This window comes from Plectrocnemia conspersa, unplaced genomic scaffold, assembly GCF_051122295.1.
Source record: "Plectrocnemia conspersa isolate PC_06_02 unplaced genomic scaffold, ASM5112229v1 ptg000013l, whole genome shotgun sequence".
Taxonomy (NCBI): Eukaryota; Metazoa; Arthropoda; class Insecta; order Trichoptera; family Polycentropodidae; genus Plectrocnemia; species Plectrocnemia conspersa.
This window is the reverse complement of record NW_028277177.1, coordinates 1,778,623-1,790,441: the sequence shown is the minus strand read 5'-3', so window position 1 is coordinate 1,790,441 and position 11,819 is coordinate 1,778,623.

Below are 11,819 nucleotides of genomic sequence, written 5' to 3'. Positions count from 1 at the left end.
ATTGATATAGAAAACACAGATCTGTATATAACGCACGATGTCAGTCACAATTTAAATAAATTTATTTGTTAGAAATCTGACTATCATGCGTCAGACAAATTTATTTTGTTATAAATTATTATTATTTTCGAGTCCATAGTTTATGTATCTACTATAAATACGTGATGTTATTATAGCATTGTCTACATCTGAAGAAAAAATAATTATGGATTTTGGACGTCGTAGCTGAACCAGGGTTGACGTGAAGAGGGAAGCAGCGCAGCTCCGCTTGGCGGGAGTTCATCTGAACTCTTGTGTGCGGAACTCGGAAGTCGGAAATTAATTCTAAATGTAAGTGAATGATATGCACTTATATACGCTTGGTCGAGATGAAGGAGGTTTCTTTGCTCGCTCATCCTCGACGCGATGATCAATTATTAAGATTCGGGGAGTGTTATTAGATTTGTTTATTCCGTCATCTTTCTTATTATTATTATTTTTTTAAATAATTAAATTACATACATATAATACATAGTATAAGCATTAATAGAAAATTAAAATAATAATATTTTAATTTATTTCTTAATGCACGAAAGTGTTTCTTTATTCCATTTAGAAACCCGCTACATTTTTATGTTTGTGGATTGTCCTAAGAATATTATAAAACAAATTCACATCTCAGTACATTATTCTCATACTTAAGTATCCTTAAATTGTCTCTATTTCTAATATTAAATCAATGTATCTTTATTTCTTTGTAATTAATATACATACATTTAGTTTTGGTACATTATTTTTAACTGTGTTTATATTATATATACTTAATTTATTATTTAAATTATCTACAACTTCTTTAACATTATTACATATGAGTCGTCCGCAAGCAGATGCATTTTATATTATATCATTAATATATAATATAAACAGTAATGGTCCCAATTTTGACCTCTGTGGTACACAATGAGATATTATTTTCTCTTTATAATACGCACAATTGATTTTAACTTTTTGCTTTCTTTTTATTTTGCTTTTTTTTCCATCTTAAAACTATTTCACTTATACCGATATTCTCTTATTTCGTCAACATTATTATTATTTCGAAATATTGTTTCGAAAGCTTTCTTGAAATCCAAGAAAACTGCAACAATTAACAAATGTAATGCAGTCACAGTGGAATGTTTTACTCTGAATCCCGATTGTTATTCACATAGAATATTTTGAGAAATAATGCAATAATTATAGAACTTATATGTGTTACCATTTTTTTGATGCTGACTAGTGTGAACCGTATGTGACAATAGTCAGAATAAACTAAACACTATTCGATACTTTCCGCGAGTGTTATTTATATATATAAAATAATAACACTTTTATATTTATAACAATTGGTCGCGATGTTGCTAGATCTCACACTTGTTCATAATATTTAACGGCCATTCTAAACCTGTTCAGATGAAAGTTTGCAATCAGCTTAACTTCAACGCAAAATCAGTAATTTAACCACACTCTTAGCTGGTCGTAATTGATCGTAGCCGCAAAAAGCGAATAATCACTACACCTCGCTCAGGCTGGCTATGTGTTTAAAATCGGATACACATCGCCCAAATCAAAAACCAACTTTTAACAACACATCAATAACTTCCACTTGATCTCTCCAATTTCGACACACGAGGGTTCGTAAAAACTCGAATCATGGGACGCGATCATCAACAGACGAAATCGAGAAAGCACCCTCTTCCCTCTTCACATCAACATTCTCACGTTACCGAGCGTTCCCACTGCTACGGCGACGGCACAATTTTATTGCTTTTGACGTGAATTTTTGATAATTGTTTTTGCGCCCTCCTATTGACCAAAATTCGGTTTGAATACAGTTTGATTGATACTTTTATATCAGAAGTCCACAGGAATATCGGTAATATTCAAGTGCAGACTAACTATGGAGCAATATGCGAGACGTGACGTATGTTTGTACTTTTTATATTTATATTATTACACCTGCCAGATAAATTACGAACCTTTATAAGACTAGTTTGAATAATGGCTATTATGATGTATTGGGGAAAAGTTTGAAGTAATTATGGTCAGATTTGTAATGAAACAATTTTGACCATAATTACCTAACTAACAAACAGGTGTAAATATATAAATATGGATATGATCAATACCTACCATTGTACAAGGGCAGTCAGCTCACGTGTGACGTCATCAGAAAGAGGGATAACAATTGCTTTAACTATTTTTTAAATTCAAGTGGAGGAAAAGTTCGTTTTAATAGTGTGGCAAATTTATGTACGAATCTGAGCAAAACAATACCGAAGAGTAGAAAGTCAAATGGTGCAATTATTTTTTCGTCTTTTTCTAATTTCTTATTCTTTTCGTTTGTCCTGATGACGTCACGGTCTTTATATAGATGGTATTGATACAATCCGTAGTTACCCCAATAATATCAATGAAATTCACACTAAATCGTCTTCAACTACATTGAGTACTGTCTAGTTTTATAAAATATAATAATATACTTCTCAAACGAATTTATAATTGTTTTAAAAAAAATAAAACAATAAATAATTTATATTATTAATTGATTATATTTGCGAAAACTTCAGGTAAATTGATATCAATTTAAAGACTTTCAATTGAATTTTTAACGAGTACGATTCATAACTGATAGAGCATAACGTAAAGTTGTCATCTTCTCAACCTACTTTCGTACGTTTGTGAACATGTAGGCCTCGCTTGCATTTTTTCAGACATCGACACCGATCGCATTTCCTTGCAAATTATTTCCAATTTTATGTAAATATGTATTCGATACCAACGTGTAGTGTAGGTCAATACATAAAAATAAAAAAAATCATAACTTAATTAAAAATATGTTCATAATTTCCCACGGGAATGAGGTTCATATTTCTATTAACATATATTAAGGAAATGCAGCTCTTTTTATAGATATATATATATATTTGATAGCATGTATATTTTAGTATCTTCTGATATTGTTTTAGTTGTCATATGTATATATTTATATAATGCTACAGAATAATTTGAGAAATATTTGTGACTATGTACTTGCAAAAAACTGCATTAAAGTTGCTACTCTGCAAAAGGTAGTATTTGTACAATATTAAAATCTACAAGGACAGATGGTAAAGTTATTAGTTTTAACTGTGGTATAGTAAAATAAGTACATATTTTAATTACCGATAATACTAGTCTACCATAAGTAACAATTTAGCTTTGCATTAGCCTAGAAGAAAAATATATATAATATTATACATGAAAAATAATTTAAAAATATTTGCTTAAGAAGTAATAGATATTCATATTTTATAAAAAATATTTATAAGTAAAACATTTGATTATGACATATTTTTTTCGAATATATCTTATTATATTTATTATATTGTTTCAAAAATAGATCAGCCATCAGTGTCCAGTGTAAATTTGTTGGAGAGTTATATATTCATGGAAACATTATGACTATTCAATTTATTTAACTCAATTGTATTCAATCAGATTAGCAATATGATATTAAAAAAACAATCATTCGTATATCCTCTCATTTCTGTCATGTAGCCTTGTTTCAATAGTCCCTATATCCAACTTTTAGTATTCATAAATCATCACTGAAGCAATTCTAAAAAAAGCAGAAATATCAGATAATCTCATTTCTATTCCTGTAGTCACACTTTTTTTTTTAACGATTAACGATGTCGATGTTTACTCTTTATGTTATGACAAGATATACTCTCTAATGAATTAGGCGAATGACCGAAGACTGGAGGGGGAGAGTAGAGATGCTTTGTTTATTTTATTTGTGAACACGCTGATTTTACTGTCATTTAAAATAAAATTCACTATAGAAAAATGCTATGAAAACCTTACTTATCTAAAATAAAAAATAAGTATACAAAATATCGATTTAGTAAAAAAAACTTGAATGTCAATGAAAGCGATATTATTAGGTGCGTACGGTGAGATACATACCTTTTCGCTCGCTCGCTCGCGTGTTAAGTGACGAGAGTGAGTAAGAAGTGGGCGTACGGAACGTATGTAACGCATGTCCTTATCTCTCACTCACTCTCGTCACTTAATACGCGAGCGAGCGAAAGGGAATGCATCAATGATTCCGGGCCTCATGACAAAAATAGCACTTTAAATATTTTTTAGTATCGTAATATAATTTATTGAATGAATAATAATAGGTACGTGTTAACACTTTCTATGCTACAAATAAATATAAAAATTAGCCACCCATGCGACATATTTTTTGAAATCATATTTTATGCGAAATATTTTAATAATGCATTAAAAAAATCTACTCATAATACTTATCTGAAAATTAGTCGTGTTTTCTTTGTTGCTCAGTGTTGCCATATAGTGAACTTCCAGTTCAAGTCAAAAGCAATAAAATAGTGTCATTGCGGTGGTTATCAAGCGTTTATATAAAGACTTTTATAACAATATTACGAGTGGGAATTGAATAAAGCACATCTTAATCGAATTTTGACCAATAGGAGAGCGCAAAAAGCAATTATCCCTTCTCAGAAGTCAAAAATCTACGTCAAAACCAATAAAATCGTGTCGGCTCATTAAAATAGTGTAATATCAAAATGCAGACAAACTATGGAGCAATGCGATGTCTGTCTGTACTTATTCTTCTGCTTATTTTCCCCTGAGAGTTTGTATTTTGGACTTGACCAAATAAAAGTTTTATAACTATAATTAGTTTTAGAACTTTCATTACTAATTTACATTTGTTGAATATACCCTCTCATATCTAATATTTTTTAAACTTTCACAAAGCAATAAAGTCAACAATAATTTGCAAACAATTTTTAACACAAACGGAGCCGCGTCAAAAAACTACAATCTGTCCCTTTGATTAATAATGTTTATTGTAAAAGTACTACCAAGAAAGTGGGTGCTTTTGAAGGCAATGTTCCACTCCTTTTATTTATTGTTTGTATAAAAAGGGCTGAAGGAACTTATACTTGAAATAGATCAGTACATACATCTCAAACAATTGTAGTTTGGTTCAGATTTATTATTTGTGGTCGATTTTTACTTTTTTATAAATATATTTTTGCTATGATTTTTTCCAGATTCGAACCTTTCAATGAGAACGGGTTCCGGGAATTTGTCCCCTCTCCCCCTTCCTTCTCGGTAGGTATGTTACTAAGTACCAGACAACTAATTTTAAAAATGCTGGTGTAAGTCCTATAAGACAACAGCGTATATTTGAAAGAGAAAATACGGTTATTAAAAAAGTTCTCGCTGCACAGCCATATTAATTGTGATACTGTTATAAACCTATAAAAAATCAGAATGAGTTTTTTGTCAATGTGAATCAACTATTATATGTATCATAAAATAATTACATGAATCATATATAATATATTCATTGACGCAACGTGTTCCATAAATGGATTGGTTAAATAGCAGCATTTTGTCCGTGTTCTGAATTTATGAATGTCAAATATAATTATATCAATATTGTTTTCTTTATCTCATCTTATATAGAGATAAATGCCGCATATTCGATTAAATTTAGTTTGAATAGGAGTAGAATAGATTTTGGAAACGGCGTTCAAGCCGGCGGTTAATTATCTACAAAAGGATTGTCTCCGTCTTCTCGATTGCACTGCGCAAATGCTGTAATAACCCACGCCATAAGTTATTCCATCGGGTGCTCTGACAATGCTAATCTCGCATATTATAGCAAAAACGGATCGGACACCTGTAAAAAGCGTTAATCCGATGCGCCCACGTGCTTTATCGCCACCATTAATTCCGGATTATCCTATTGTTTTTTTTTTGCCGTCGAACTAGATAAACGGTCTACCGAATAATCTTGCTGCCGATAGGAATTCGATTAGCACTATAGACAACATATAACCGATCATGGTTATGTTTAATGTTAGACTGTTATGTAAACAATACGGTTTATGATTTTTTTCTCAGCTCATAATTTACTATATTAATCGAACAGTTACGTAGAACTTATAGTTAAGAAAATTCTTGCATAGAGTTAAATTTTGTATTAAAGTTGCTGTAAAGTGGGAAGCGGCTGCTTTCTCTGTCTTCTCAGTCTCTAAGGCAAAGGTCGGCGTAATTCTACTTGATGCGAATTCAGATACTGAAGCACTATAAAGGGCGTATATACGCTTGTTTTGCTTGGCTTGTTTGGTGTAATTAGATTTATGTATTTCTGACTGCTTTCTTATGCACGACCGTTTGAGATTTGGCAACCTAGCACTTATCATTTCGCATTCAATCTGTTTGTGTGTGCATGTAAATGCACCGAACTATCGTTGGAGATGCTTTTAGCTTATCGCCACGTATGGTATGCACTTGTCGGCAAAACAGAGGCACAAATTGGAATTTTTTTTATTGCGCTTTTAACGCGTATTACAGTAAGGTTTTTTTCCCGGCTTTTAAGGTTTAGAGCTTCTTAACATATGGTTTGAAATTTCTTAATTTTTAACGAGCCATCATTTCTAAAAATACAATATTATTAAGCGGCTTAAAAATATCGTAATTTCGTTAAAAAAATTAAAGCAAAACAGTAAGGAGGTAAAAAAACATTTAAAAATAGAAATTAAAACTATATTTTCTTATTTTTTTTTTGTTATTTATAACGGTTTTTGAGGACAGATAAATGACTTGGGTTTTAGATTAAATCATCATAAAACTTATCCAAAAAATATATTTTATAAATATCACGGCTAAGTTCGTTAGTCATTCAGTTTTTTTAAATAATCTACGAGAAAAAAGAAAAAATGAAAATCTTTGCAAAATAAAAATTTTTTTTTTTGTTATTTGTATGTATTATATATCAAAATTTGACGATACAATAACTACTGTAGCTTAATTTATATCGACATGAAACTCTTGTAAATATTTCGGCGAAGTTCGTTAGTCAACTTAATCTGCTATACTTATTTAAAAATGGCAGCTAATAAATAAACATAAAATATCGTAACTTTTTTGAAAGCAATATTAGAAAAAATGTAAAAAATGAAAAAAACATTAAAATATGAATTAAAATAAAATTAAAATTAAAAAATATACTTTAGGAAAATCGTAACTTTGTTTAAAAAAATTCTAGAGAAAAAGCAAAAATTAAAAATGTTTTATAATAGACAATAAAATATAACAAAAAAATAAAAATAAATAAAAAACTATATTTTTACAAACTTTTATGCACATAAATCTACTTAATTCTTGCAGCCTTATTTTTTTGTTTTTGTCTCAAGTATTCCAGAACTTTTGAATTATGAATGCTTAGCTTTTGTATAAGCACTCAAATAATGCCTTTAGCGGCTCTTTCTAAAATTGATGACCTCAGAGTTTTAGAATTACTATTGTTCCTTAACAGTACTCACACAAAAAACATTAATAGTTTCTGCAGCACTACAATCCGTTTTGTAGTTCTCTACTTTTAATTGTATAATCCATTTTTAAAGCAAAAATAATAATAAAACCAAATTCGAGGTTCAAAACTACAGATTAATTAATTCGAAGGTCCCTAATCTTTTTATCTTACTGGTTACTGGCCATTGCTTAAAATTCGCTCGACCATTAGATAACAGTCGACTTTACAATATTTGCAAATATTAGATTTTTTTATTTACTTACCCGAGAACAACACACAATATATTAATATAATGCTTATCTTTCTTATCAATAGGCAGACTGTAGATAAGGATAACTAATCTCAAAGGGTTTTATGCAATTGATTTACTATTTTTATGTTGAGCGTAACGGCAATGTTATTTTGCGACTATCAAATATATATAAACTAAATTTTGCAAATACATTTTTTATCTTCCTTATTTATATATAAATTAAGCGTAAATAATAATGTTTTAAGAAATATTTGCGTACTCTGTAGACATTGAATCAATACCCTTATTTCAGTATCTAAAAATTGAGCGCCTAAAAATATTGTAGAATATTTTCCCTAATATAGACTTTGATAAGGAATACGCGTTGATGCAACTCTATTTATTCGTATTACAGCAAACTTACGCAAGTGGTATGAATGTGTAGTGTTTATATTTTTTTACAATCTGGTCTTTTAAACTCTATTTTTTACAAGGCAAACATTTTCGTAGATACTGCGTACCAAGTAATTACACAAGGTGCACTATTCCCTCGAGCGATTTGCTGTTTAAATTTCGTATACGCTGCTGGAATCTATAATCAGCTGGAGACAAAACAGTCAAATCGGTTGCGAAGAGCATGCTTATTAATGAAAACGAAGCGGTGTATGACCTGGAGTAGGTTATGAATGACATTTTCGGACACTGTACGGTAATCGACCAGCGGATGATTAAAATTTATTAGCAATCGTGTGTCAATGTGCACCGAGTGGTCATTATCGTTCGGCAAATGACATTGTTAATGATAACGAGGGCAGCGTCATCGAGAAACTGAAAATCTGTTTTTATTTGGTTAGCGGTGATAAGAGGCAGCTATCGCGTGGCAGAGCAGATATGAAATTGAATAGCGGAGCGGTTTCCAAATTAGGATCACATTTTGTCATGTCTACTGTTACTTACACAATGGGCCCTCCTTCGAGGACTGCCGACCGAAAAGGCGTCATTGTATCGTCCTCTTCGAAAATCGGTCACCTGTGCGCACACAAGTACAACCGTTTCGAGTACTTGAACTGCTTTAATTGGATTTTCTTATTTGTTTTTCCATTTGCGTTCTATATAATGTAATCGCGCGCTCATAAAAGAAATGTAATTGAAATTTTCCCCCCGAATAACAATAATACTTTATTGCGCGGAATCAGACTTTCGCAAAGAAACAATACACGTCGAGGGTGCATTAGCACTTCTCAAACATTTCTTCTTGAAAAACCTCTAAATAACTCTTTACAATAAAATTTCACTATGGTAATGTCGATTTCAAATAAATTTCTAAATTAGAAGACTAGCTGAAAGTTGTTTCTCGTCGGCATAAATAAACGATATTTTGCGTCCGAGCAGAAGTCCATTAATAATTTCATGAGGTTGCGGGTTCAAGTCCCAGCAGCGGCACTCAAATTTTTATTCATAAAATATGTGCTATTTTTATTTATAAAAAAAAACAACCACAGCTGCAAAGTAATATCTATTAATTATAAATTAAATCACACAGTAATTTATGATTAGTAATATAGATGCCACCGATTCCTAAATTTTCAGTATTGTAATTAATACTTACTTGTTTGTTATTCAATATGTCTGATTGACTTACCCAGTTGGTACAGATTTACTCCGTTGTGACGCATTGGGCTTATGATTATCAAGTTAGCAGCCCCTGATTCAATTTTTACTGATTTTGAATCTATTGTTACGCATTTTTATTTGAATATAATTTTCCGCCGTAATTTTTGTCGCCCGATGGCGTATTGTTTGCGCAACCGTTATGTACCAAAATGAATATTTTTCTCTGCATTTCGAGTGTAACTACTACGCATTCTTTACTTGTTCTTTTATGTCCAAAGAATCGTTTTTTCCTCTGGACAAAACGAGAGATATTGTGGTGGTCCGTTCAGTTACAGTCTTTGCATATATTACACTATTGTCAATTTTTTTTCCGGTTCGTGGTTATGGTGATTTATTACGCGAATTTATAAGGAAGAACCCTTACAATTTTTTATTTTTACCATCCGCACAGTAAATAAATACAGTTTCACTAATATTGACTAGTCGAATTATAAATCAATTGTTTGATATATAATAATTTAAAAATATTCATACTATTGAAAAAATAACTTTACTGTAAAATGTCTATAAAACTTAATTTAATGGTTGCTAAACGTCTATTTTCTGTTCAAACTCAAACAAAACCTAACGAATTTATCTAATGAAAGTTCAAAAACTATTATTATTTTTAGAATTTTAATTAAGTTAGGTTTGCGGTTGAACAGCAAATAGATGTTTCACAACTGTAAAATTGAATTTCATGGACATTTTATAACATCATATAATTTAAACATCTTAAAATGCGTCTTAACTAAAAAAAATATTTTGTAGACTTGCCACTGTTAATCAACTAATGAAACGCATATCATTACTTCTAGATAGTAAAATATGCTAGCGATCATTTGTAGGCTATAATGTGATCAATTAACGCTGCTAGCGATTAATTACTGGCGGTAAATTGCTGACGGTGAAATGCGGGCCATAAATTTTTCTGCACTTCGTGTTTCGTACATTTGTGTATATTATTATATTATTAGATATAACAGATGTGCAGTATTATATTTTTTATTATTATTAAAAAAAGCATGTAATTTAATTTTTGCAGAAAAAAATACATAAAATGTAATTGATTAATTATTGCTAAAAACACGAATGATATAATTGTTCTTTTCTTTGTAACAATATGATAAAAACATAGTAAATGTGTTTATTTCTAGTATAATATTTTATACTATGTAGAATGCTTTAATTTTCAACTCTACCAAGGTATACAAATGTATCTACAGACGAATTCAATTAAATAACTACAATATTTTTGTAGCTATTTAAAATTAAATTTTAATATTTATGTTATTTTAGTCAACTTTACTTTACAGTCGGAAATCCAAAATTTAATTTCAAGTACTAACTATGAACTCCGTTGTATATGTTTTTAATTTATTTTAACTGAATTACGCAGTAACCAAAATTTTTATTTAAACATTATTCTAGCAACATTTTATGTGTATCTAATTTATATTAAAGTGCGTTAGTATTTATTTTTAATTCAAAATATTAAACCATTGAATTTTGTTTTAAATTATATGTATTATATGTACTATATTAATACTAATAACCTAATATATGTGACCATAAATCTATATGCATATACTGTTTGTCGCGTAAATAACTAAATATTTTATCTTTTGTGTTTTGTACACTTTCTATACTTCAATATACATTGTTTACATTTTGAATTTATGGAATGATAAAGCTCTTTGAAGTGTTTGAAACCTGTTTAGTTTCTTGTGTTTAATTAATTAAATATTTTTATATTTCACTCATAAAATATATATAAAAAGTTTGTTAACGAGTGTAGCTTTTGAAATAAAAGAGTTAAACTTGATCGGAAAATTCAAGCAAAGCAATGTTTAGTCAAGGTTATTTAAATCAATTCACGTCCATGATAAACTCTGACTCAACTTGATCATTTTAAAAATAAATATTAAAGCTGTTTTTCTTGTAGAGCAATTAAAAATTTAGCATTTAATTCTGATTAAAAGTTCACCGATACGAAGGAAAGTCAAAAGTAATATATATTTTTTATAATAAAATCGACCAATAATTATAGAATTAATCAGTCAACTCGTGTTTAAATAATTTGTAGAACAGTGCACATGTATTTATATTTTATATTAATTTTAAAATATTGACCGTGAAACAATTGAATCAATCCAAAAACTAAGTTTCTTTTTTTGTTGATAGTTCATTTATTTTCCGTTTCACTTTACTGAATCGTTAAACATTCGGATCTATACTCTCTAGTTATAATATAGCCGCATTCACTTTGGAGAACACAACAACTAAACCTTTTCTGTGAAGTTATTATTTTTTCCATATGCCTTGCATACATATACTTTACTGTTACTTCCTCCCAAGCAAATTCAACGTTTTATATGCGGTTTAAATTGTTGAATGATTTCCAAAAATCATGAAGAGTTGCTTCATAAATTTCTGTTGCTGCTACAGCTTTGGACAAAGTCATGCGCAAATACTACGCTTTGAATGTAGCTATAGCCCTCTGGTCCATCGGCTGTAGGACAGCAGTACTGTTTTTAGGCAGATACACAACCTCAATCAAAATGTTGGGGGTAG